Raw genomic sequence first — 26,636 nt, 5'->3', positions numbered from 1 at the left:
CAATCTTTAACTTTCCACTATTCCCATTCCCATCAGTGCAACTATTAGAGCAATCTTCTGAATGGATATCAATGCAGACTTGTGGAAATGAAATCACAGGGAGACCGGGAGGTTTCCTACGGCGTCTGAGGCGCATAGACACTCCTTCATGGAAGCACGGTTACTGACCCGAGGAAGCGGCTATTGCCGTGAAACGCGTTGTATCGTGCAAATATTAAAAACGATTTGAATTTTATAATATTCCCATAATCCTCTTTGTCCAGATTGCAGCATCCACAAGGTAGGATACCTGTGAAGTGTTTGTAGTGGATATACCATATACATATTTATTCTACATCGGGCACCTCCAGTTAGATACAGCTCTGAATGGATACCTCCACAGGAGGGGCATAACTAGAAGGGAGCCCTGTGACTGCAGGGGGACCCAGAGCTGTAAGGGGGTCCCAACTTCAACTTCATTTCCTCCTATGAAGGGGCCCATCCCTCAGATCAGGTGATTTTGTGGCTACACTTGTTATGGGTGTGGAGATGATGGCTGGGAGCCCCTGGCTGAGAGGGTCACAAGAATTAGACAAGGGAAAGGGTGAACATTGGGGGCCTTATCAAAAGGTTTGGCGGGGGGGAGGGGCAGGGGCATGAATTGTAGTTTTCCCCCTTCTCCTAGTAACCGTACTTCGTAATCATTAACTTCCAATCATTTCTGACATCACTTCCTGCCATGAATGTGTAAAACAGGAAAATGTGCTATACTTCGATCACGTTCAATCGAGCATATATATACGACTAAAACTCTTTTGAGACTGTATGTAAAATTAAACCGTTCATGGGAACAATCAATAATTACCTTCCCATTACTTTTGATCTCACAAATCTGGCCGAACGGTCACATCATCACCAATAACAAGCAATAAAATACTCAGAATAATTTTGATAGTACCTTTTCACCTACTTTTTGGTACTTTTTCAACAGTAAAGTACTGAAAATCTATTTCACCACTTAATGACATGCTGACTTAATGGCTCCAGGACGTTTTTATAAGTCAGACAGTGCTGCTGCCGCTGTGCGTGTGCACGTGCGCGCTCCCGCGGGTGCACGTGCATCCCCCTGCACGTGCACGTGAAAATTGTGAAAAAAATAACCACCAAAAAAAAAATACACCTTTATTTCCGAACGATATATTGTCAACATACTTTGTACTAGGGACATAATTAAAATCTTTTGATAACCAGGACAAATGGGCAGATAAAATGTGTGGGTTTTATGTACAGTAGCAGTGTTTATATTAAAACCATAGGGGATGACATTGGAGAAATAGTGTATGAAAATGCATAGAAAATAAAGTAATTACTGAAAACAAATATCAACCCCAAAAAGCCCAATTTGTGGTGAAAAAAACAAGATATAGATCATGCCATGATGATTAGTAGTGATTAAGCTATATTGGCAAATGAAAGGGATGAGCACTGAAAGGTGAAAATCGCTCTTGTCCGTTAGGGTAAAAACCGCCTTGGGGTGAAATGGTTAAAGAGAAATCCAGGGAAAAAAAACAGGGAGGGGGGAGCCCATATATAGGTGTATGTGTACAAACACTAACCTAGGCATCTGTTCTCTCCCGAGGGTCTCTGTCTGCTTGTATATCGGTGCAGTGGTGGCCATGGCTAGTGTTGGGCGAACAGTGTTCGCCACTGTTCGGGTTCTGCAGAACATCACCCTGTTCGGGTGATGTTCGAGTTCGGCCGAACACCTGATGGTGTTCGGCCAAACCGTTCGGCCACATGGCCGAACTAAGAGCGCATGGCCGAACGTTCCCCGAACGTTCGGCTAGCGCTGTGATTGGACGAACGGGTCATGTGGTTCGGACTCGAACGCGCTCTGATTGGCCGAACTGTCACGTGGTTCAGGTAAATAAATACCCGAACCACGTCATATCTCCGCAATTTGTCTGTGGGTTTAGCTTTGGGTAGGCAGGCAGGGCAGTTCGCGCTCCAGCCACGCTAGCCAGGGTCCCCCCAGTCATTGTGTGTCGCTGCTGGGAACAGTAGTACAGCGCTCGCTCAGCCACACTATATAGCATTGTGTTTACTGCCACTCTGTGTACCTCGCTCAGCCACACTATATAGCATTGTGTTTACTGCCACTCTGTGTCTGCTGGGAACAGTAATACACCGCTCACCCACACTATATAGCATTGTGTTTACTGCCACTCTGTGTATGTTTATTGTGTGTTTATTGAACCTCTCATCTTTATTACATTTATGACTGCATGGCGGCAAAAAGCATTGCTATATCCGCACGCTATTTGTCCTCATGCAAGGCCTGGGATGTTGTGTCTCAAAAAGCGTGGCCTTCTCCTCCTGCGCCTCCTCCTGTTCCATCACGTGTGCTGCTGCTGCTGCTGCTGCTGGGTTAGCGTTTCCGGTCCCTGTTTATTGAACCTCTCATCTTTATTACATTTATGACTGCATGGCGGCAAAAAGCATTGCTATATCCGCACGCTATTTGTCCTCATGCAAGGCCTGGGATGTTGCGTCTCAAAAAGCATGGCCTTCTCCTCCTGCGCCTCCTCCTGTTCCATCGCGTGTTCTGCTGCTTGTGCTGGGTTAGCGTTACCGGTCCCTTTTCCTGGAACCTCTTCTCTGTATTACATTTAAGACTGCATGGCGACAAAAAGCATGTTACCTGTGCAAAGAAAACAGACATTTCCCGCATTTAAAAGACAGTTTTTCCTTTGAAACTTTACAATCAATTTTCTCAAAAACTATAAGCTCTTTTTCAAATATTTTTTCCCTCTTGTACCCACTCCCAAGGTGCACATACCCTGCAAATTTGGGGTATGTAGCATGTAAGGAAGCTTTACAAAGCACGAAAGTTCGGGTCCCCATTGACTTCCATTATGTTCGGAGTTCGGCGCGAACACCCGAACATCGCGGCGATGTTCGGCGAACGTTCGCGAACCCGAACATCTAGGTGTTCGCCCAACACTAGCCATGGCCAGATTAAGTCAGAGACATTTGAGCTGGAGGTACTTGTGCGATGCTTGTGCCATGTCTCAGTTACACCACTGATCATAGAATAAACAGGTGCTTGCAAAGTTCAGCACAGCAAACTTGCAAACGTCACCACAATAAATGAGAAGGGCTCACCAGAGCCCCAGAGACCCAATTTACAAGATCCTTTAAAGGGGAACTTCAGCCCAAACAAACATACTGTCATTAAGTTACATTAGTGATGTTAATTAAAATAGATAGGTAATATAATCTCTTACCCACCCTGTTTTAAAAGAACAGGCAAATGTTTGTGACTTCATGGGGGCAGCCATCTTTTTCATGGGGGCAGCCATCTTTTTGGTTGAAAGGAGGTGACAGGGAGCATGAGACACAGTTCCAACTGCCCTGTGTCCTGATCACCCCTCCCAGCTTTGCGAGCTAGGCTTCAAATCTCAAATTCAAAATTAAAAAAAAAAAATTGCGCCAAAACAGCAGAACAAGAACAACATCATCAGAAATCCCATCATGCTTTGCACAGCATCAGGGGGAAAATGCCCGGGCAGATTTCTTCTGTGCAGCTAAAAATGAGGCTTATGTAAGAAAAACAAAGTTCTGATGCTGTGAAACTGTTAAAGAAACGCCAGGCCTTTTCAGTGCTGCTGAGTCGATTTTTAGTCTGGAGGTTCACTTTAAGAGAAGAGGGGCAGTTTATAGTAATTTGAGTGTCTCTTCCAAAAATCTATACTTTTTGTAGTCTACTCACCAGGGCAGCTATGAATATTCGTAACTACATGGTCCATGTTTCCCCCAGTCACATCTTCAGTATTTGCTAATATAGTAATAACTTTCCAGAAGTAGGAGACATGGGAGGTGGGATAGGGTGATGACCGCCTCTTGTTTTAATCTCTCATCTCTCTGAACAATGAGGCTGGATATACAGAAAAATGTAAATTTCCATGGAACCTGTGTGAGAGGAGAGCTGTTTCCAGAGCCGGGCGAAGTTATATTTGTATCGCACTCCACATATTTTGCTTATTTTTCAGAACTGTCAGAAGCAAGTAAGGCAGGCGTGCATTAAAATCGTTAAGAGAGCTTACCTCGAAAAGTCTCTAAAAATAAATATACTTTAGAAAATGACATTCCTGTCTGAGTATTTATTCAACTGGACAACTGGCTTTAAAAATAGAACAAGGAGGGGAAAAAATAGCTCAAGTGCTTCTCCTGCCGTGCTTTTATAAGCAGAAGTGATAATGCATCCCTGTGCAAATCTGTGAATACTTATTGCTATGAATACATGATTACAAAGTAAAATACAAAAAAAGAAAGAAAGAAAGTTTTTGTTTTTTTGTTTTTTTCTGTGGAAGGCTAAATATTTACGCTAAGACAAATTATCTTGAAATTAGATGGAAAAACTTTGCTCAAATAGAACAAACAGCTCCTCGAGAAGGTACCAAGCCTTTCATTTGCAAAGAATAGTTGTGCTATTGCACTTATATTACTGGAGTAAAAAGATAAATCCGCCTCTAGAGGATGGAACTTCACAGGGGTCCACATGGGTGGAAAGTCCCCCGGGGTCCATATCACTCCACTGATACAAAGGAAAACGCCTGTATGCTGAGTAACTGAGTTTTTAGGAGACAAAGTAAACAACAGTTTATAAAATGTATGAAACAACAAACAACTGGGAATCCAGAACATAAAAGTCTATAAAGTATAATAAATAATATACTAATGGGCGGTACTAATGAGCCTGGAGTTTGTTTCACGGTTCTACAGACCCCTTCATCAGAGGCAAACAAGCATTGGCCACAATTCACTAAGCTTATCTTCTGTCTTTAATAATGATACTGAGCTGTTTTACTGTTATCACCATGGTGATAAGTCATGAAGTATGTAGTATTCACTAAGCAATTTACCTCAGGCAAACCCTAAAACAAGGATTATCTCCTTAAGTTAAAGAGTGATTCCTCAAGTTAACGACTGAATTTTTAAATTAATGACCGAATCCTAAACTTAAAGAGAATCTGTACTGTAAAATTCTTACAATAAAAAGCATACCATTCTATTCATTATGTTTGGCTGGGCCCCTCTTCGCTGTTTCTGCCACTCCCTGCTGCAATCCTGGCTTGTAATTGCTGTTTTTATCCAGTGTTTACAAACAAAAGACATACCAAGTGATAGGCTGAGAGTATCTCAGTGTGTGAGTCATACAGAGTGTGCAGGGGCCTGGAGAGGGTTTGTATAACTTCTATCCAATCACAAGCAGCCCTGCACATTCCAGCCTGACTGCCTGAGCCCGAGAGAGCTGACAGAGGAGAGAAGATTAGATCATATAACAGAGATAATACAGCCACTGTGCAAATAGGAAAGGCTTCAGATAGACAGAGCACATTAGAACAGGTATAGGAACTTATAGGATAGAAGAAATAAGGATGACATTTTTTTTACAGAGTCTCCTTAAAGTCATATTTTAATTCACAGAGAGGAATACAAGTGATAACAACTGTAAAGTGCGTGAGGAATTGTCACCTGGTCTAAGAGCTGTCGTTAAGTGGAGTGTTACTAGAGACAGCAATGTAAAGTGAAGGATTCTGAGCTGTCTGCTTTATTATAATAATGTGATAGAGATGAGCGCTACAACCAAGTTTCCTGAAAATGTACAAATACAATAATAAAAGAATAAAAGTTGGAGCAGCTCCTTCTGTGTACAATAAAAAGTCTTTTTAGAGAAGGTAGCGCCTACACAACCCAATACATTGGATTTGTGTGCTAGTGCTACTAATGAGAGTCCCAATCACGTTTCCCTATGGTTGTGTGCTTGTAATCTGCCGTCTGTGGTATCTTCATAAGATTATCCACCACCACACCATAAGGAAACAGACTCACCAGATTATATGACCTTAACCAGGCCTAGTTGCACATTGGGACACTTAGGGCCGTCCCCCACCTCCTCTGGATCATCCACTTGAAAAGGTTACCTCCTCATATAAGTACCTCCATGCATCACAGATTATTTCTGTAAAGTAGGAAAAAAACCTCACATAGTGTAAAACCGTATATATTTATTGAGCTATAAAAATCTATTGCACTTACAATAAGATGACTTGATTCAAGGGCACAGAGTTTTAACACGGGCTCTCCCCCGTCAGGCTGGGCTCCAGGTGCCATTATGTCTCCCTTCTGTGTCTGCCAGTGGTGTCCGTGTGCGCTGCGGTCACCTCTCCAGATCGGGACGCCATTTGGTATACCCATGCCTTCTATCTCTTACTGGGCTCTTACTTCCGTGCCTAAGCCCCGCCCGACATGTTTCATCATAAGGACTCATCAGGAGCTACTGAACATGTCAAGCATTATAATATATTGCTCTCAGTAATATATGTGTTCCCAAAGAATATAGGCCTCTATTACACACTCACATCATGTACCTTCCAAATGGACCCAATACATAAAATCCCCCTATATCCAACACAGCTGCTACTTGTCTACTGCCCACCCCACCTGCCTGAAGTGAAACAGAGGTGAAACGCCCTATCAATGTGATAAGGACCACTCCAATGGTGTTTAGATGAAAGAGCTAAACAGAAAAGTGCATTAAGACTCTGTGAATTGGGTCTCTGTGACTGGAAAGCCTTCCTGGTTTATCATGATGCCAGTGTTCGGAAACCATCAGGACTTAGCGCTGAAGTTTGCAAGTACAGGTTCATCTTGTGCTGTAATTATTCTGAGTTTAGGGATTTTCTGCATAGTCTGGCATTTGTTTTGAACACAAGGTGTGTATTTGCCTGTAGGGGGCTCTGCATGCCTCTGTTGGTAGTCATTTCAGATGCAGCCTGGTTTATGAGTGCTGCCATCTCTTCCCTGTTGTCTATAAAAAAATGTATAAACCATTTTATGGCCAACTGCCCCCAGGTTCACACTATGGGCTTGATTCACAAAAGAGTGCTAACTGTTAGCACAGCCGTTTTCGCGTGAATTTTCGCATTGCGCGCGATCGCGAATTTTCACACGAAACGATAATGTTTTTGCGTGCAAATGCGAATTTTCGCGTGGAAACGACATCGATTTCGCATGAAAATTTGCGTTTGTGCGCGATGTTTTCGTTTCACGTGAAAATTCGCGATCGCGCGCAATGCGAAAATTCACGCGAAAATGCGAAAATTCACGCGAAAACGGACGTGCTAACAGTTAGCACTCTTTTGTGAATCAAGCCCAATGTCTGTCTGTTAATTAGAGGTTAGGGTCCCTTCCATGAAGGATGACCTCATCGTGGTGGAAGGGTCCAGTACAGAACAATCTGCATGCAAACTGTTTTTGGAAGCTAACATCCTTACATTAATTTTGGTGCATCTGTTTTGAATGCAAGCTTTGAACCCTGCCTATAATTAGGCTCAGCACATTTATGCTGTTGGCCATTCAAATGCAGCCTGTCTTAGGAAGCACAGCCACCTCTCCCTGCTGCATAATTATTCGAATAGGTATAAATGACAGTTAAAGTCATGTGGTGGTAGGCGCATACAGCCTTTATACCTATTAGTACTTGCCACTCATGGACTGAACACAAAGGGTTTAATTTTCCCTGAGTATGTCCACTAATAATACCGTATATTGTGTTCCAGGCTTTGTATTGTTTACTTGAGATTTTAGCTTTTTTATTTCAAGGGAAGCGAGAATTGCGCTTTAACCTGCATTGTATGGAACACAATTTGGAAAATGAATAACTATTATGCAGGAAGATTGATTCTAAAAGCTACTTTGAACTTTTGCTATAATTCTCTAATGAGGTATCAAGAAATCACTGTGCCTTAATTGTAATTATAATCTGTACACTGTTAGGAAATAATGCTATGCAGGGTGCCTGTTCATTAGAGACTCTTTTTTTCATATTTAAATATAGATTACAAAATATCACATCTAATAATCGCTCCATGCGTTTTAAACAAGCTTTTTTAGAAGCAGTGAAATGGAGTAAAGGGGGGGAGTAAATTAGAACATTGCAGAAGAAAACAAAGCTAGTAAACAAAGCCAGAAGGCTTCATTAATATAATACTACAAATAACTACTATGTGGCCTCTGACCTTTTCACAGCATCTACCCATGTTCCTTTCGGCCTCCAGCGACCTTTTCCGCTAAGCACAACTCGCAAGGACACCGACCGAACGCAACTCGCAAGGACACCGGCAAATAAAGGCTCTCATTCCCACCACATATTAACACATTAACAGCCTCCTGCTGCTTCCTTATCAGAAATATGTCTTCCCGCTCCTCTGATGCCCATCTCTCCTCCCATCCCTCCTCCTAGTGTTTCCTGTTTCTGCTGTAATTTATCTTGGTGATGTCTCAAACCACACATCAGCTATTAAAGGGATACTGTAGGGGGTCGGGGGAAAATGAGTTGAACTTACCCAGGGCTTCTAATGGTCCCCCGCAGACATCCTGTGCCCACGCAGCCACTCACCGATGCTCCGGCCCCGCCTCCGGTTCACTTCTGGAATTTCAGACTTTAAAGTCTGAAAACTACAGCGCCTGTGTTGCCGTGACCTCGCTCCCACTGATGTGACCAGGAGCTTAATGCACAGGCATAGACCATACTGGCCCTGCGCAATACACTCCTGGTGACATCAGAGGGAGCCTCTCAGGCGCAGTGGTTTTCAGACTAACTTCCTGGGCAATAATCCCGAGCTGAGCTCAGGGTAAGCTGCCTGATTTCTCAGCCCCTGGGGGGTCGATTTCCACACTTTTTGCTTTGTTACACACAGCTAGCACTTTGCTAGCTATGTGTACAAGCCGATCACCGCTGCTCCGCGCCGATTTGCCACTACCCGCCGCATTAGAGCTAAGCTCAGGGTAAGCTGCCGCAGAGGATTTCTCAGCCCCTGGTGGGCCGATTTCCACACTTTTTGCTTTGTTACACGCAGCTAGCACTTTGCTAGCTGCGTGTACAAGCCGATCGCCGCCGCTCTGTGCCGATTCGCCACTACCCACCGTGTTAGAGGGCCCCCCGGAGACCCTGGCCAATCACCGCCAGGCTGCGCTAAGGGGTGGATCGGGACTCCCCCAGACGCCATGACGTGGATGACGCCGATGACGTCATCCCGATCGCCGCCATGGCGACGGGGAAGCCAAACAGGAAATCCCATTTTCTTTTGGGGAAAAGTTTTTGGGTAAAGGAAGGTTTCCATTCTCATCCATGAATAATAATAATGTGTGCTGTTGGCCACAGACCAGCCCAACCCACATTAAACTAATACATGGGGAATGGTCTGTGGGAGTCTGAGTGATATTAGGTGATAGTGTGTGTCGGGGGGGAGGGGGGGGAGGGTGGGGAGTTGAAGTGGAAATGGCTTTGCTACATGTATTTTGGGAGACCTACGGTACTGATTATTTGCATTTTCTGGAGGCGTGCAGCAAATGGTTGGGTGGGGGCTATGTAATAAGTCTTATATAAATCAGGAGGCTTTCTGTGCCCGTAAACGTGGTGGACAGGAAGGGCGGGGCATAACACACACGCTCTAATCTCTGCATCCATTGGGTGATGGGGAGCATATCCCATCAAATGGGTAGGTCAGCTGCGGTATCATCAAAGATGGTGACGCAGATCCTGAATATACAACCACCTCCACCACTGCGTCACAGACAAGACACCTTAAAATAGATTGATTTGGTTACTTTAGTATTAATTTTTAGTAGAAACATCCCCTCCTCCCCCCATGTCAAGCAAGTGGGCACACAATAACAAATGCTTAGTAAAGAAAGTACTGTTGTTGAGTTCACTTTAAGGCTTTTGCCACCAACTAGCTGTGAAAGTCCTTTACGTATAATATGTTTACCCGGCTGGAGGAGAAGCAGCAGAATCTATTTTGCATTTCTGGAAACAAACGTTGCGTTTTGGACAATGCCTTCAGCTTCCGCCAGCAGCCAAATTGATCAAGTGAGGGTCATTATTATCAAAGTCACTTCTGTTTGCTACTTAAAGTAACGCATGATAACATTTCAATCTTCCCATAATAACTTGCCTAATCATGTGAAAAATAGCCAAATACACATTCCAAGTGCTTTACAGCTCAACAATTAAATACTCGAAAATGTATTCAAAAACCCGATCCGTAAACAAGAACATTACCGGTGAGGGGAGCTCACATTGTATCGGCAAGGACTTCCTGTGCAGCAAATGCAGAATTAAAGGAGAACTCCGAGACATGGGGAATAAAGTCACCTTCTGGTTGTATCAGTAGTTGTCATTATTCTTTGAAAATTGTTCTACCTTCCTTATATTATTATTATTATTTTTTATTGCTAACAACCATATTTCTGTTGCTGAAGATACAGAAAAATTACAGCTATGCAGCACTTCAAGCCCTAGGAGGGCCTCCTTTACCACATCATTGCTGGTGGAGGGATATATTGTTCCTACTAATTTATGAAGCAAGAAGTTTTAAATCAGGATGATACCATTTATTGGCTAACTACAAATGAATAAGAATGAACAAGCTTTCGGCCTTGCAGCCTTCGTCAGGTTTACATCCTGTTAGTTTGCAAGCTGGTGGTACAGACAGCTTATATACATGCAACATCAAAAGGGAAAACAGATATTTTTTTAAGCATAAATACATCATGAAGATGCCTTAATACAAACAGACCATCTAAATGGGGTAAGATAAGGATCCTTGTTTACTTTATTGCTCACTTAGGATTGACCCAGAGGTATCGTAAATTCTTAGTTCACAAGTTCAGCTAGGGTGGCTGAGACAGTTCATATATCATCAATCTCATACCAATATAGAAAGTTGTTGTCCTTATTCAAACCCTTCTGCACAGCTTTGAAAGAATTTATAAATTTTGTTTCTGCTATTAATCGGTCATTTGACGTTTTGAAGCCGCCCTTCAGGGCAGTGACACGAAGATCATCCATGCTGTGTTCGTTGGACCGAAAGTGTGTAGCAACTGGGAGTCCAGATTTGGTATCATTAATAGTGTGCCTGTGTCCATTCATACGTTTGCGCAGAGTTTGTCCAGTTTCTCCCACGTACATAACATTGGGGCATTTAGCACACATGATCAGATATACCAGATTGGTGGAACCACAGGAAAATGTACCTTGTACTCTGTACTCCTGTTGTGAACCTGGTATCGTTACCCTGTCAGTGGAGTAAATGTGTCTGCAGGTGTACCGCACTAATTTATGAAGGTTTGTGAATTTTTTTACTTTCTGATCATTTAAATCAACTATATATTATTTTGGTTTCCTGGACTCTTCCTCTATATTAATATAATATCCTCATAAAGTTATTGGCTAAAGACTCTGACGTCTTAAAGAGAACCTGTAACAAAAAAAAAGTTCCCCTTTGGGGTACTCACCTGGGTCCCAATGAGGCTTCCCCCACCCCTGTAGCTGCAGGCAATCCAGCGCTGGCTCCCCCGAAGTGTCCCGGAATCCTCCCTCGACAAGCCTGACAAGCGCTGATTTATTTACCTTTCCTGGCTCCAGCGGGGGCGCTGTTGCGGCTCTCCGCATGAAGATAGGCGGAAATAGCCGATCTCCATCGGGTCCGCTCTACTGCGCAACCTACAAAAGCTTGTTAGATGTAAGATCTAGGTCATACTCCTCTTCATGCAGAAGCATGGCCGTACTCACCGTACCCGTACAAGTGGCTCTGTGCTACTGTGCAGGTGCGGGTGCAACATGGCCACGCCCGTGCATAAATAGGAGCTTGGCCAAGATCTTAAAGAGGGTCCCAGCATGCAGCAGGGGCAAGTAGAAAGCAGGAAGCCTCTTTAGGATACATAAGCTTGCCTCTTAGTAGGTAAGTATCTACTTTTAGACTCAAGGGTTTGCCTTGGGTTCACTTTAAGGTGGCCATTATGAGTGTAAACTTAAGTACTCATTTTTTTGATCAGATCATGACAAATTTAAAAGCAGATTGTGTGGATCTGTGGGTTGATCTATAGTATTAATTCTTCAGGCCCACTTCAAAGACCTGAGACACACTGATAATTTCCTATGTTACGTATTTTTCTTTTCCTGACTCCTGTACCTTGTACCTGCATGCCAACTGTCATCTTGCCAGTGATGTCAGCACTGTACACAAAACAGGGAGCATTTGCAGGATTTTAAACTTGCAATCTTATACATCTTTTCACTGTTTCAGGCAAAGGAACTAGAAAATAAATTTCCAATCTCTACTTCTGTTTGTACAAGATTTGCTCAATAACTTTAAAGGGGGGGGGGGGGGGGGGAAATGAGTTGAACTTACCCGGAGCTTCTAATGGTCCCCCGCAGATATCCTGTGCCCACGCAGCCACTCACCGATGCTCCGGCCCCGCCTCCAGTTCACTTCTGGAATTTCAGACTTTAAAGTCTAAAAACCACTGCGCCTGCGTTGCCGTGTCCTCGCTCCCGCTGACGTCATCAGGAGTGTACTGCGCAGGTACAGACCATACTGGGACTGCACAAGTGCACTCCTGGTGACATCAGCGGGATCGAGGACACAGCAACGCAGGCGCAGTGGTTTTCAGACTTTAAAGTCTGAAATTCCAGTAGTGAACCGGAGGCGGGGCCGGAGCATCGGTGAGTGGCTGCGCCAACACAGGATGTCTGTGGGGGACCATTAGAAGCCCCGGGTAAGTTCAACTCATTTTCCCCCGACCTCCTACAGTATTCCTTTAAGAGTAAACATGAACTGGTCATAGCAACCAATCAGTCAATCACACCAGCACTGGTGTTGTACTGACAAGACGATGGACCCATGTTTATTCAGTTGTATTCAGACAGCTGTCAGTACCAACACCATAGTTCTTATTTTTTGTTTATCTGTTTTGTTTTGTTTTTTATTTATTTTTCCTGAACTTGCATTATGTCTATTTTAAAGAAGACAAGTAGCTGTGTATATGGATCTGTGCTTTGCAATACAAATCGGAACTGCAGCTTTGGCCATATTGTGTGGTTTTCTGTCCCCCAGGCCATACTACACCCTCAGGCCATTTCCAGAGCTGTGACTTTTACACGCACATGTTAACCTATATTCACTATCCTCAGTCTATGGACTGAATTCAATAAACATTCCTCACTGCAGTTATTATCCCACCTCATCAATAAAATAACTTCTCACCTCTCAGCAAACAATGAAAAACATGCTCAAACACAAGTTGTTCCAAATTTAGTGAAGTTGCGTATCTTCTTACTTACGTTTTGCCTTGAGGAGCTGAAAATGTATTGTGTAGGAGAGAAGGAGATGAGAAAATATTTCCTGTGAGAGAACTCAGGAGAAAAAATAAAGAATGAGGGTGTTGGAGTCATCATGAATTGCAGAATACAAGAATAACCTTCCATGTAGTCCAGTATCAGTCATGGAGAGAATCCGAAGATTCCAAAGTTCTGTAACATGCCTGAAGAAGATACTTAAAGGGAATCTGATGTTCAAAGAAACTAATGAAATAAACAATTGTATCTACCCTCCTTCTCTTAAAAATGACTTTTAAAGATATTCACAGTTTTATTTTATATTTAAATCTACTTTTTAAGTCTGTACTGTCTATTGTTTTTGCTCAATGACACATTCATTGAAGTATGCCAGAGCTAAAATATATGAACTATTGACCCTGTTTATCACTTTCCTGCTCTCAAAAGCCATTTTCTGCTAGTAAAGCATTTTATAGTTGTAATTTCTTATCAGTGAGGGTCACACTGTAGTCTGACCCAGTACTGACCCAGACAGGAACCGCCACTTGCTAGGCACAGTACATACACACGTCTATCTCATCATGTCACATGTCACCTCAGGGATATCCTTTAAAGGGAATTTGAAGTGAAAATAAACTTATGATATAATGAGTGGGGCTTGGCGGATGTCTTTTTTCAACCAAACTGTGTAACTATGAATTGTACGTGTAGTACAGCTAAGAAACAGAACATTAGTAGCAAAGAAAATAGTCTCATATTGTTTCCAGTACAGGAAGAGTTAAGAAACATCCTCCTAATAATATTAATCCTAACATTTGTATGCCAATTTTCTCCTGTTGGACTCAAACTTCAGTTGTTAGCTGTGCAAAAGATCTTCTCTGAGCTCTCTGACTAATTTAGTCAGAGAGCAATGCTATTTTCTGAAGTACTTATCTCAACCTGTCTTTCGCTATTTCTTGTTTGTTTAAGGATTTTCTGCCAGGAAGTTCCAGTTCTCATCCAGTTCTGTATAATGCCTGAAGAAGAAACTTAACGTTTTGAAAGCTTGGCAATAAACCGTGTACATGTACAGTTAGTCATTAACCTCCCTGCCGTTCAAAAATGTGCTGCGCACGGCAGGGAGGGTGGTTTTTTTTGCATTTCTATTTTTTTAGCATGTAGCTAGCCTAGCGCTAGCTACATTCTTCCCCCTCCCTGCAGCATCCCCCCGTATGTGCTGATCGCCGCCGGCGAATATGCCCATCCAGAAATCCCGTTCTGAACAGGATTTCCATGAGGGCTTCCCCCGTTGCCATGGCAACGGGCGCGAGAACGTCACCGACGTCATCGACGTCGTGACGTCAGAGTGAGTCCCGATCCACCCCTCAGCGCTGCCTGGCACTGATTGGCCAGGCAGCGCACGGGTCTCGGGGGGGGCACCCTCTGATGCAGCGGGTAGCGGCGAATCGGCGCGGAGCGGCGGCGATCGTAAGTGACACGCAGCTAGCAAAGTGCTAGCTGCGTGTATAAAAAAAAATTATGCAATTTTTCCAGCAGGGCCTGAGGAATCCTCCGCGGCAGGTTACCCCGATCTGAGCTCGGAATAACCGGCAAGGAGGTTAAAGGTATCACCAGAATCAACGTTTGTTGGAAGTGCTGCTCAGCAAGATTTCGGATATCAGGGTTACCCAGATAATCCGAACTTTTTCAGCTATACGCCCGGATTCGGATTCCGGATACCTTGGCCAAAATCCAGATAGTTTGCAGGCAATGCCGCGGATGTCCACAGAAATCCGACTATTGACATACTGTAACTAAGGATATTCCATCCTGCTCCTCCTTGACCTCTCTGCAGCATTTGACACTGTTGACCACTCCCTCCTCCTCCAATCACTACAGTCCATGGGCATCCATGGTCTTGCCTTGGCCTGGATCTCCTCCTACCTATCCAATCGCTCCTTCACCACTTCCTTCAATGGCTCCTCCTCAACCCCTGCCCCCCTCTCAGTTGGGGTCCCCCAGGGCTCTGTTCTAGGCCCCCTTCTTTTCTCCATATACACTTCCTCAATTGGCAAGCTTATCTCCTCCCTGGGCTTCAATTACCACCTTTATGCAGATGACACTCAGATTTACCTCCATACCCCCGATCTCTCATCCACCACCATAAACAAGGTCTCCTCGTGTCTCTCAGCAATTTCCTCCTGGATGTCAGCTAGGTTCCTAAAGCTTAACCTAGACAAAACTGAGCTCCTGATCTTTCCACCCCATGCTGCTGCACCCCTCCCAGATTTCCACCTCACAATCGACAACACAACCATTCTCCCTACCTCCCAGGCCCACTGTCTGGGTGTCACCTTGGACTCTGACCTCTCCTTCATCCCACACATCCAAAACATCACCAGAGCCTGCAATTTCCACCTCCGTAATATCTCCAAGGTCCGCCCCTTCTTAACCCCGGACATGACCAAACTGCTCATCCATGCCCTCATCATCTCCCGCCTTGATTACTGTAACTCCCTCCTTTCTGGCCTCCCCCTGAAACGCACTGCCCCCCTTCAATCAGTGATGAACACGGCTGCAAGACTCATCCATTCTTCGCACCGCTCTGCATCCACATCTCCCCTTTATGAATCCCTGTACTGGCTCCCTATCCGTTTCAGGATCAGTTTCAAGATTCTATGCCTGGCGTATAAATCTGTGCACAAAACCTGCCCTACCTACATCTCAGAGCTTGTTCACAAGTATACACCAAGTCGCCCCCTCCGTTCCTCCAACGACCTTTGCCTCACCACCCCACGCATTTCACACTCCCATCCTCGCCTGCAGGATTTCTCAAGAGCTGCCCCCACCCTCTGGAATGCCCTTCCACCACCCATCAGACTTGCTCCCTCTTTCAACACATTCAAGCAAGCCCTCAAAACCCAACCTTTTTATGATGGCCTACCCACCTCCTACCACACAGTAACTCTCTAAGGAATATTTAACAGCCCCTCCCCCCTAGTGTTTCCACCCCTCCCTTTAGATTGTAATCCTCTGGCAGGGTCCTCCACTCCCTAGTGTAATCTACAGGATTGTGTGCTCCTGTCCAATGACAGCCTGTACTTGTATTACTGGGCCTACCTAACCAGCCCATATTGCATGATCATGTATTTTGTACAATTTGTATGGATAACTTTGTTCTATGTGTATAACCCTATGTATGTCATCCTTGTATCATTGTGTATATTTATTGTCCAGCGCTGCGTATAATGTTGGCGCTTTATACATTCAATAAATAATAATAATAATAATAATAATAATAATAATAATATGACGTCGCTGACATCATTGAGCCAATCAGAGGGCTCCCAGGGGCTCCCAGCAAAAGGTCTAGCAACCAATCATAGAAGAGAACCCTGGCCAGCCCCACCTGACCTCATTGAGCCAACCAGAGGGCTCCCAGCCTAAGCCCCGGCACCCAATCACAGAGAGGAACCCTGTCCAGGCCCCCCCTGTATAATAAGGAGAGCTGCCATGATGAGAAATCTCGTCCTTGCTTGTGAATGCTCACTGAGAGACATGCTCCAGTGCTGCTGGCCTAACAAGTCCTGTAAACAGTGATAAACCTAAAGCTGTTCAATGATTAACCCCTTCACTATCACTACACTATTGTTGTATTGTTAATTAGCTTGATTTCATTGTGTGACAGTGAGAGTGTGTGCTGCAGGGCAGCTGCTATGTGTCTGTGTATGCTGTGCACAGACCAGGCCAGCTGCTGCTTGCTGGCCAGCTATTAGCCTTAGCTAGCTACAGTATAGGTTAGGTTAGGGAATAGGATTACTGTGTTATTGTGTAATTAGTACTGTAGTACTGCAGTCAGTACTAGTAGTTGTTAGAGTAGTAGTACTACTGTGTTAGCTTACTACAGAACTGCTGTGCTGCTGAGCAGTGCCAATGTGACAGTTAGTGTCTTCTCCTCTGCTGTCTGACTGTCACTCAGCACGTGGCACTTGGCACGTGGCTCTTGGCAATTGGCATGTCTATTGTGGCACTTTGCACTTGGCCCGTGGCACTTTGCACTTGGCCCGTGGCACTTTGCACTTGGCACGTGGCCCTTTGCACTTGGCGCGTGGCCCTTTGCACTTGGCACATGGCACGTGCAAAGTGCCACGTGCCAAGTGCAAAGTGCCCCATGCCAAGTGCAAAGTGCCCAGTGCCAAGTGCAAAGTGCCAAGTGCAAAGTGCCACGTGCCATGTGCCACTGCCAAGTGCCACGTCCGGCATGCTCCTGGCAGATGTTATACCTGCTGCTGCTGCATTGCCCTGCAATCACGGTGCCACAGGCCACTGCTGCTGTGCTGATATCACCTATATTTAACCCAAAACACAATTGCTGCGTAATTTTTTGGAGGTGTCTGGGCTGAAAACTGTCATGTCTCAGTTGTGCGGTTGGACGTTGGACACAATGTGGGCTGCACAACCGCTGTCTGGAACCTAGGCCTGATGTTAATTGACAGCCATTTTTTTTGGGGGGGGGAGGGGGAATTTGAAGTCCCCACATCATCAATTAGTGTTTCCCTTTAAAAAATAATGATGCTACATGCCTCATTTACCCTAAAAACGTTTTTAAAGCAATTTAGAGGCCACTTCCATTTTTTTTTTATCCAGATATCTGGATCCGCCCGGATACCCCGGATACTAAAGTCGGATATCCGATTCGGATCAGAAAATTTTGAACTCGGATATCTGGGTATCCGGATCCGAATCCAATGCGTATTTTGAAAAGGGGTATCCGAGCAGCACTGTTTGTTGGTTTGATGTCAGCATCTCTATAAACCTTCAGCATCTCTACCGCTTTCCACCTCGTTCCACCAAGATACTCATCCTTCTCGTCCTCCTAATCTCTGCATTATTATTTTTTTTACTTATCGCTCACTGCTGGTTTTTACCTCCATTTCTCAAAACTGTTGTCCTTACTCTAGTATTTGAGATCCTTTGAACCTCCTCCAATTACTTCCCTTTTTCACTTCTGTCCTTTGTTTCCCAATTACTGGACATGTCCAAGGATAATTATCATATTACTTATCTTAATATTCCCTGTTTGATCATCTCCAGTCTGGCATCCGCTCCAACCATTCCACAGAAATAGCCATTGCCAAAATAGTCAATCACCTCCTAACAGTTAGAACCAAAAGCCATTATTCCATTTCCATCCTTCTTGGTCTGCTCTCTGCATTTCATACTGTTGACCACAGGGTACTCTTGTGAAAACTCTCATTTTAAGATATTAGGGGCCTCGTTCTTTCTTGAATATCACCAAATCTCTCTGGACAAACTTCTACTGTTCCTTTTTTTTGGACCAAATCTCCTTTCTATGCCCACTGTCTGTATGGAGTTGCTCAGGGCTCTGTACTTGGTCCTCTTCCTTTCTTCATCTATATTAACAGTCTTGTGAAATGAATGCATTGATTTAGTTTTCATCACCACTTGTATACAGATTACACACAGCTGTATCTTTCAGCTCCAGACCTAATTTCCCTCCTACTTATTGTCTGTTTGCTGTAACATCCTTCATGAACTTCCGCTTCAGAAAACTCAACACATGAGTAAAACATCTATCTGCATGGATGTGCAGAGCTCCAGTAACTGGACTATATTACACACCTAGCACTCAAAACAGGCAAAGGAGGGTGTTAGCTTCAGTAAATAATGTGTGCACAGATTATTATTTAATATATAGCCACTAGTATACTTATTGAACGTAAGTATACTAGTGGCTAGCTGCATTCATTGCTTCAAATCCACACTAATTTTAGATTAGAATTAGTACATCATTTGCATCTGTTTTGCATTCAAGTCATGTATTTAGCCCCAGTGGGACTTTGCATGCCTCTGTTAGTTTTCATTTCAGGTGCAGAACCGATCATTTTCCTCCGTCCCTCATATAACAAATGTCAATAACACCCCTACAACTTCAGTCTCCCAAGCACATTGCTAAGAAGTAAAATGTGACTCCTATCTCCCATGTATTTCACGCAGTCACTCTATAACCACCTCCTGTAAACTTCAAACCAAAGCACCTTCCTTGCATATGACCTTTTCTAACAAGCTTAACTGAAGCAGGAGGGGCATGGAGGCTGCCATACTTAATTCATTTTAAGCAATGCAAGTTGCCTGGCTATCCTGCTGATTCTCTGCCTTTAATACTTAAAGAGGAACTCCAGTGAAAATAATGTAATAAAAAATCATTTTTACAATAATTATGTATAAATGATTTAGTCAGTGTTTGCCCATTGTAAAATCTTTTAAAACCCTGATTTACATTCTAACATTTATTACATGGAGACATTTTTACTGCTGGCAAGTGATGTAGCTGCTGCTTGCTTTTTTGGCAGTTGGAAACAGCTGTAAACAGCTATTTCCCACAATGCAACAAGATTCACAGACAGGAAACTGCCAGAAGTACCACGGTCCTCAGAGTTTCTTGTGGGAGGGGTTTCACCACAATATCAGCCATACAGCGCCCTCTGATGGTCTTTTTGTGAAAGGAATAGATTTCTCATGTAAAAGGGGGTATCGGCTACTGATTGGGATAAAGTTCAATTCTTGGTCAGAGTTTCTCTTTAAGCCATAGATCTTGAACAATCATATGCAAATCAGGTGTTTCTGACATAATTGTCAGGCCTGACAAGATTAGCTGCATGCTTGTTTCTAGTGTTATTCAAACACTACTGCAGCCAAATAGATCAGCAGGGCTGCCAGGCAACTAGTATTGTTTAAAAGGAAATAAACATGGCACCCTCCATATTCTCCTCACTTCAGTTATCCTTTGATATAACATGGACTTCTGTAATACCCTGCTAACAGATTAAACAATGGGGTGGTCTTTTTGAAACAACAACATTACAGGTAGAAATGGGAGAAGACACTGACGATACAAAACACAATAGTTTACCTAAGAAACTTAGTGCAGAAGAAATAAGATACATCATTCTAACGTACCCTTTTTGCAATCAGAGTAGGGGCTATGGCAGCTAAGACTTGTCACAAACCAGTGGCGCCCTGGTACTCTGCGTCTGTCTTCCATTCAGATAAGAAGCCTGGTTGAAATTTGGACACAAATCCATTTTGGCCTATGTTTGAAAACACAACACAAGAGATGTTGTGCAGAAAACTTCTGGCAGGTCTTGTGGAATGATAAGTCCAAATTTGAATTGTCTGAATATAACAGAAAGTATTTTGGTCATTCAAGGCTTGGAGATCTGTACAAGGATGAGCAGGAATCAGTAAAGATTGGCAAAGGTTCCGTGCATAATAGGGGTTGAACTTATTTATCTGAAGTTGGATTTGGTCAGAATGCATAACTTCTTCAGTACAGACAGATACAATGACACATCTGATTGGTCCTTAAATATATTCTGCAGCAAGACAGGGACCTAAAATTGACTACAAAAGTCATAAAGAACTTTTGTCACCAAGGAGAAGAATGAGTCTTGGAAGAAATAATTTGCCTCCCACAAATCCCTGATCTCAACATCACTGAGTCAGTTTGGAATTGCATGAAGGCGACAGAATGAACTGTGAGACAAAGCCCACAGAAGAACCATCGCTGGTCCTTTTGAGATGTTTTGAGTAATCTGTTTGCCAAGTTCCCTAAACAACTGTGTGCAAACGTACCAGCAAAAATAAACACTGCTTTCAAGATGATGTTGGAGTGATACTTTGATTTACCTTTTTTCTTTTTTAGGTACTTTTCGGTTGTTAGTTGACATATAAAAACTATTCACTGCATTATTGCTGACCACATTCATACTTGACAGCATTTTGTCCTATTGCCTTTATATACACAGTATTGTCTCTGTTCCCAGTTCGCTGCTTGTTGTAGCTCCAGACCTTGAAGCCTACAGTTGAAATGAGGTCGTGGATGGATTTTATTATCCGGGCTTAATGTAAGAATACATGAAACATGCGCTTCATCTTTAATTACACTGTGCAATGGTAAACCTATTCTTCGTGTTTTAAAAAACATTGGCCTACAGAGGAGACAGAGCTTAATTCTGGCTGTTTGAGGTAGTTAAGAGATTTGTCTGTCGGGAAAAAGACATTGTACTCAATGGTTGGTGATTCAAACTCTGTTTTATTTTCCATATAGCAGGATGATAATCTTTGCCTCATTATTGTCTGTTTATAAAGGACGCCTTTCAATGTTCGATGGTCAGCCCTGAACTGCCAGTTCAGAGACCAAAAAAACGAAGAAGAAAAACAGGAGATTGACTTGAAAATGTGGCTTGAAAGAGTCAGCACATGAAAAGGGGACGCTTCTTTTGAATCGGAGAAAATAGTTGAAACGGTATTATCGCCGCAGTCTGAATGGAGTCTACTGTGGCTGAAGGCTGCAATGCAACATGGGAGGGGCTGCCGGGCAAAGGTTGACCATTCAGAATGCTTTTATGGATATGGGAACCATTATCCAGAAAGTTTCATGTATAAGAAAAGAGTAGAGTTATACAGTAATGATCATGCAGGCAGCTGACATCATCCACCCTAGTCTAAGCTTCAATTCGATATGAAAGGATGTTCAAAAATGCACAAACAGGAAGCTGAGTCAGAGTACAAAAGTCCTAATACCAACCTGGAATTGGCTGGAGAGTGTAATGGTCAAGGGCTCTGCCTCTGACATAGGAGACCTGGGTTCAAATCTTGGCTCTTCCTGGTCTGCAAACCTGCACCTATTAAGTAAGGAGACCTTGGGCAAGACTACCTAACACTGCTACTGCCTACTCAGAGTGTCCTAGTGGCTGCAGCTCTGGCCTAACACTGCTACTGCCTATAGAGCATCCCCTAGTGGCTGCAGCTCTGGCCTAACACTGCTACTGCCTATAGAGCGCACCCTAGTGGCTGCAGCTCTGGCCTAACACTGCTACTGCCTATAGAGCTCCCCCTAGTGGCTGCAGCTCTGGCCTAACACTGCTACTGCCTATAGAGCATCCCCTTGTGGCTGCAGCTCTGGCCTAACACTGCTACTGCCTATAGAGCTCCCCCTAGTGGCTGCAGCTCTGGCCTAACACTGCTACTGCCTATAGAGCGCACCCTAGTGGCTGCAGCTCTGGCCTAACACTGCTACTGCCTATAGAGTGCCCCCTAGTGGCTGCAGCTCTGACCTAACACTGCTACTGCCTATAGAGCGCTCCCTAGTGGCTGCAGCTCCAGCCTAACACTGCTAATGCCTATAGAGCGCCCCCTAGTGGCTGCAGCTCTGGCCTAACACTGCTACTACCTATAGAGCCCCCCCCCCCCTTGTGGCTGCAGCTCTGGCCTAACACTGCTACTGCCTATAGAGCACCCCCTAGTGGCTGCAGCTATTGCCTAACACTGCTACTGCCTATAGAGCACCCCTAGTGGCTGCAGCTCTGGCCTAACACTGCTACTGCCTATAGAGACCCCCTAGTGGCTGCAGCTCTAGCCTAACACTGCTACTGCCTATAGAGCACCCCTAGTGGCTACAGCTCTGGCCTAACACTGCTACTGCCTATAGAGCCCCCCCTAGTGGCTGCAGCTCTAGCCTAACACTGCTACTGCCTATAGAGCGCACCCTAGTGGCTGCAGCTATGGCGCTTTAAATCTGCCAGGAGAAAAGCACAATATAAATGTTCTGTGTCTTGAATTCCACTTAAATACATCACACTCTCTGCATTAGCTTCCGGAGCCTAAAGGTGCCGTACACTAATCATACAATCTTGCTTGTACAATCTTACCACCTCTATGCGAGAAACTACTTAAAGAATTCATACAAAATATATGCATAACCCTTCTACTGCATACAATTGGTAAGATTGTATCATTGATGGCAGGAAGTGAATCCAGTCACCTAGATAGAAAATGGAACACATAAGAGAAGAGAAGGAGCCCAATATAGTGCAGGATGTCAAGAATAATGGGGTAGAAGATTATCCAAAAAAAGGTACTCACAAACCAGGGTTTCTGAACAGCAACCACCCTCAGCATGTGTGGGGAACGCTCGGGCTAAACTCTGGTCTTTCGCAAATGTGGTCATTCCCTTTATAAAAATAGAGACTGCTGTCTCTAGTATTGGGGCATTGAGAGGCACCCAAAATTGTATAAAAATTTTCAAAACAATAGTAAGAACAGCTTACCTAAAATTGACGATCCAAGCTTATAAGCTTGAAAGAAGAATGTATTGCACAAAAACAGACAACGCATTTCGTGGAGTATAATCCCACTTCCTCAGGTCAATGACATGATGATTAGCGATCAACAGAGCTAGAATCGCCTCTACATAGAGGCGCTTCTAACTCTGTTCATCGCTCACAGAGGCCCTCCTAACTCCGCTCATTGCTGTAAAGGCACGCCATTGACCTAAGGTAGCTGTGTGGACTTTTTCCACTTCAAAAATATGTATTGACATCATAAAAAGACAATGGTGCAATGTGGCACTCTGCGAAGACATACAATACAGATTGTTGTTTGTGTAAAGAACTTATCGTGAGCAGTAGGTTGAATAACAAGGCCATAGGAGTTAGTGAATTAGCACAATAGTAAAAACAAAACACCAGAAGACAAAGGCAGCAAAGCAACCTAACACTTCTATAACGTATTAGGCCAATGCTACGCTAAAGAATGTGGTAGTGAATCATGGCCTTAGAAATAACAAACATAAAAGTAATACCATCAAATAGTAACAACACGCGGTAATCATTGTCAACGAATATCTATAATGGCTAATAGTCACTTTTGTGGCCAAAAAAAAAAAATCAGGATGAGAAAGAGAAACAGAGAAAGCTCAAACGAACATTACTTGAGGACCAGCAGGGAGGAGAATTGAAGCCAACTACTGTGTTGTGTTGTAATCGGGGACAGGAAATCAGAAGACTTGTAATTCTCTTATGAGACCGGTATCTGTAAAAGGCACTCATTGAGACCAGATTGTTATATATTGTTCAATTCTATCTTGAGAAGCCAGAATGATTACTTTCATTTCAGTTATCTTGTTTATTTGTGAGAACCACTGCTTGATAGAAGGGTTGTTGTTTTCCAGTGGAGTGGAACCATTGCTCAAGTACCGATTATTGGGTGAATCAGGACTGGCTTTTGGGAAGGGTTAGGTTGCAGTGGAGGAGGTAAGTCTCAGGGCAAAAAGGGATTTCAGTGGTGGATATCTACCTGTTTCCAGAAATGTGCCAATCTCTGACAACCGTTGATGAAAGATCACCAGATTATGCACCATATCTCCAGCACATCTCCAGTACTGGACACTAACAGAGGGATGCATTTTGTGGATAAGGCCAATAAGGCCAAGAGTGGGATCATTCACTACCCCTCCCTCTCCCCAACCGTAAGTGCCGCCAATTACCAAAAAAAAAGAAAAGGCGCCCCTGCCACCTCCTCCTGACCATGCAGACTTTAGTGAGATTGTCTCATTTTTTCCTGGTTCTAGACACTGCTTCACGGCAGAACACTCTCTGCTGCAATTTGCCGGCTCCCAAATATGTGCCCCTTATGCGATTCAATGACCAAGGGGGCCCCATGGTGTCATTTAAGTCTAGTTACGCCCTTTAGTGTGATACCGTTTAACAGGGTGTTTGTGTTTGCAGCCCTGTTCCCAGAGGGTAGCGCGGAGTGAGCCTTTACGGTTGCTTGCGTAAACCTGACGCCATTATTTATCACCTATCTCCCTACCTGTTCCTAATGGGTTTGAGAGGACTGTATGAAGTTTTGATTGTTAAGTGTATTAGTCAGTTCACTTGTGTATGACTCAAACCCTTAAAAGAAGTTGTGTGTTCTTGTGTTTTTGTTTTTTCTAACTCAAGCAACTAAAGTGGACCTGAATTGAGGAAATTTGGTTCAGGTTAGATACTTACCTATGGAGAGGGAAAGCTTTGGACACCATAGAGACTTCATAGTCCTCTCTCCATCCCGTTGCTCCACCAATGTTCCCCGTTGAATTCACACATCTGACAGTGTCTTGTGTACCTCTCAGCAGGCTTTGGAAGTACTCGTTCCCCTGAGTGCTTCTGAATAGGGATGCTCATTTGGATTCTGCAGAAATTAATTTTTTGCATTTCCATTGGAATGCCAGCATGGGTGAGGGTGACAGGTGGGGGAACAGGGAGGACAACGGGAGCTGGCAGCAATGCATCCACATAGGCGGATGCCCTCTCAGCTACGCTCAGTATAGCTGAGTGCTGCGGCGTGTGTGGCAGCGGCCGGTGGAGATCTTCAATCTAGGTGAAAATTGCAAGATAGTGGATATTGGCGTGGGACCTTTTCCGAGGATATTGGCGTGGGAACATTTTTAAAGGTACAGGTAAGTATTTCCGGTTAATCGATAAATATAAAATCGGATGTGTGTGTGTGTGTGTATGTATGTGCCGCGATCACGCAAAAACGGCTTGACCGATTTGAACGAAACTTGGTACACAGATCCCTTACTACCTGGGATGATATGTTCTGGGGGTCTCGCGGCCCCCCTGCACACCTGGGCGGAGCTACAAACAGCAAATCAGATTTCACCCATTCAAGTCAATGGAAAAAATGTAAAAGGCTGCCATTCTCACAGTAATCAAGCCAGAGTCCCCACACATGGCACAGTTGGTCACTTGGTGAACGAGGTTACAAATCCAGGAAAAGTGGGCGGAGCATAAAACTGCCAATCAAATTTCAGCCATTCATTTAAATGGGAAAATGTAAACTGCAGCCATTCTTAGACTGTTAATCGCAGGGTTCTCAAACTTGCCACACTTGGTCACTGGGTGAATACGATTACGATTCAAGAAAATGGGTGGAGCCTACAACAGCTAATCAAAATTCACCTATTGATTTTCAAGGGGAATATTTAAACTGCTGCTATTCTTACACTTTTAATGGCAGAGGCTTCAAACCTGCTACAGTCAGTCATTGGGTGACTGGGGTCCAAATTCACTAAAGGGGCGGGGCCACATACAGCCAATCAGATTTCCTTGGTGAATAAACTGCTTCCATTCACATATTTTTTATGCCAGGAACCTGAAAGCTCACAAACTTGGTCATTGAGTGACTGTGTGTCAAGGTTACAAAAAGTGGGCGGAGCCCAAAAAACTTTTATTGGGAAAATATAAACTGCAGCCATTTTTACACCGTTAATGGCAGGGTTCTCAAACTTTGCACAGTTGGTCACTGGGTGACTGAGATTAAGATTTTGGAAGGTGGGTGGAGCCTACAGCAGCCAATAAAAATTCACCTTTTGATTTTCAAAGGGAATATTTCATCTGCTACCATTCTCTTATACTGTGAAAAGCAGATTCCTCAAACCTGGTACAGTTGGTCGCTGGGTGACTGGGGTCCAAATTCGGAAAGGGGGCGGAGCCACAAACAGCCAGATTTGTTTATTTTTCAATGGGAATATACAAAGTATTGATACCAAGGACCCCAAAGCCGATAAACTTGATAACTGAGTGACTGTATGTCAAGGTTAGAAAAAGTGGGCGGTGCCAACAACTACATTTTTAACATGGCA

At 43.9% G+C, this 26,636-nt stretch overlaps 1 long non-coding RNA gene across 1 annotated transcript in view; it reads right to left on the bottom strand.

The window, feature by feature from the left end:
• Positions 1 to 2,444: 2,444 nt before the first annotated feature.
• LOC137528023 (uncharacterized) overlaps positions 2,445 to 26,636 on the bottom strand; it is a 187,754-nt gene continuing 163,562 nt past the window's right edge. Inside the window, exon 4 of the long non-coding RNA XR_011023255.1 lies at positions 2,445 to 2,680. This is a non-coding gene — a long non-coding RNA (uncharacterized lncRNA). The remainder of the gene's footprint in view (positions 2,681 to 26,636) is intronic.

The sequence above is a fragment of the Hyperolius riggenbachi genome, chromosome 8, assembly GCF_040937935.1.
Source record: "Hyperolius riggenbachi isolate aHypRig1 chromosome 8, aHypRig1.pri, whole genome shotgun sequence".
In the NCBI taxonomy this organism is placed as follows: domain Eukaryota; kingdom Metazoa; phylum Chordata; class Amphibia; order Anura; family Hyperoliidae; genus Hyperolius; species Hyperolius riggenbachi.
The sequence above is the reverse complement of the archived record's forward strand: the minus strand, read 5'-3'. Positions and strand labels throughout refer to the sequence as shown.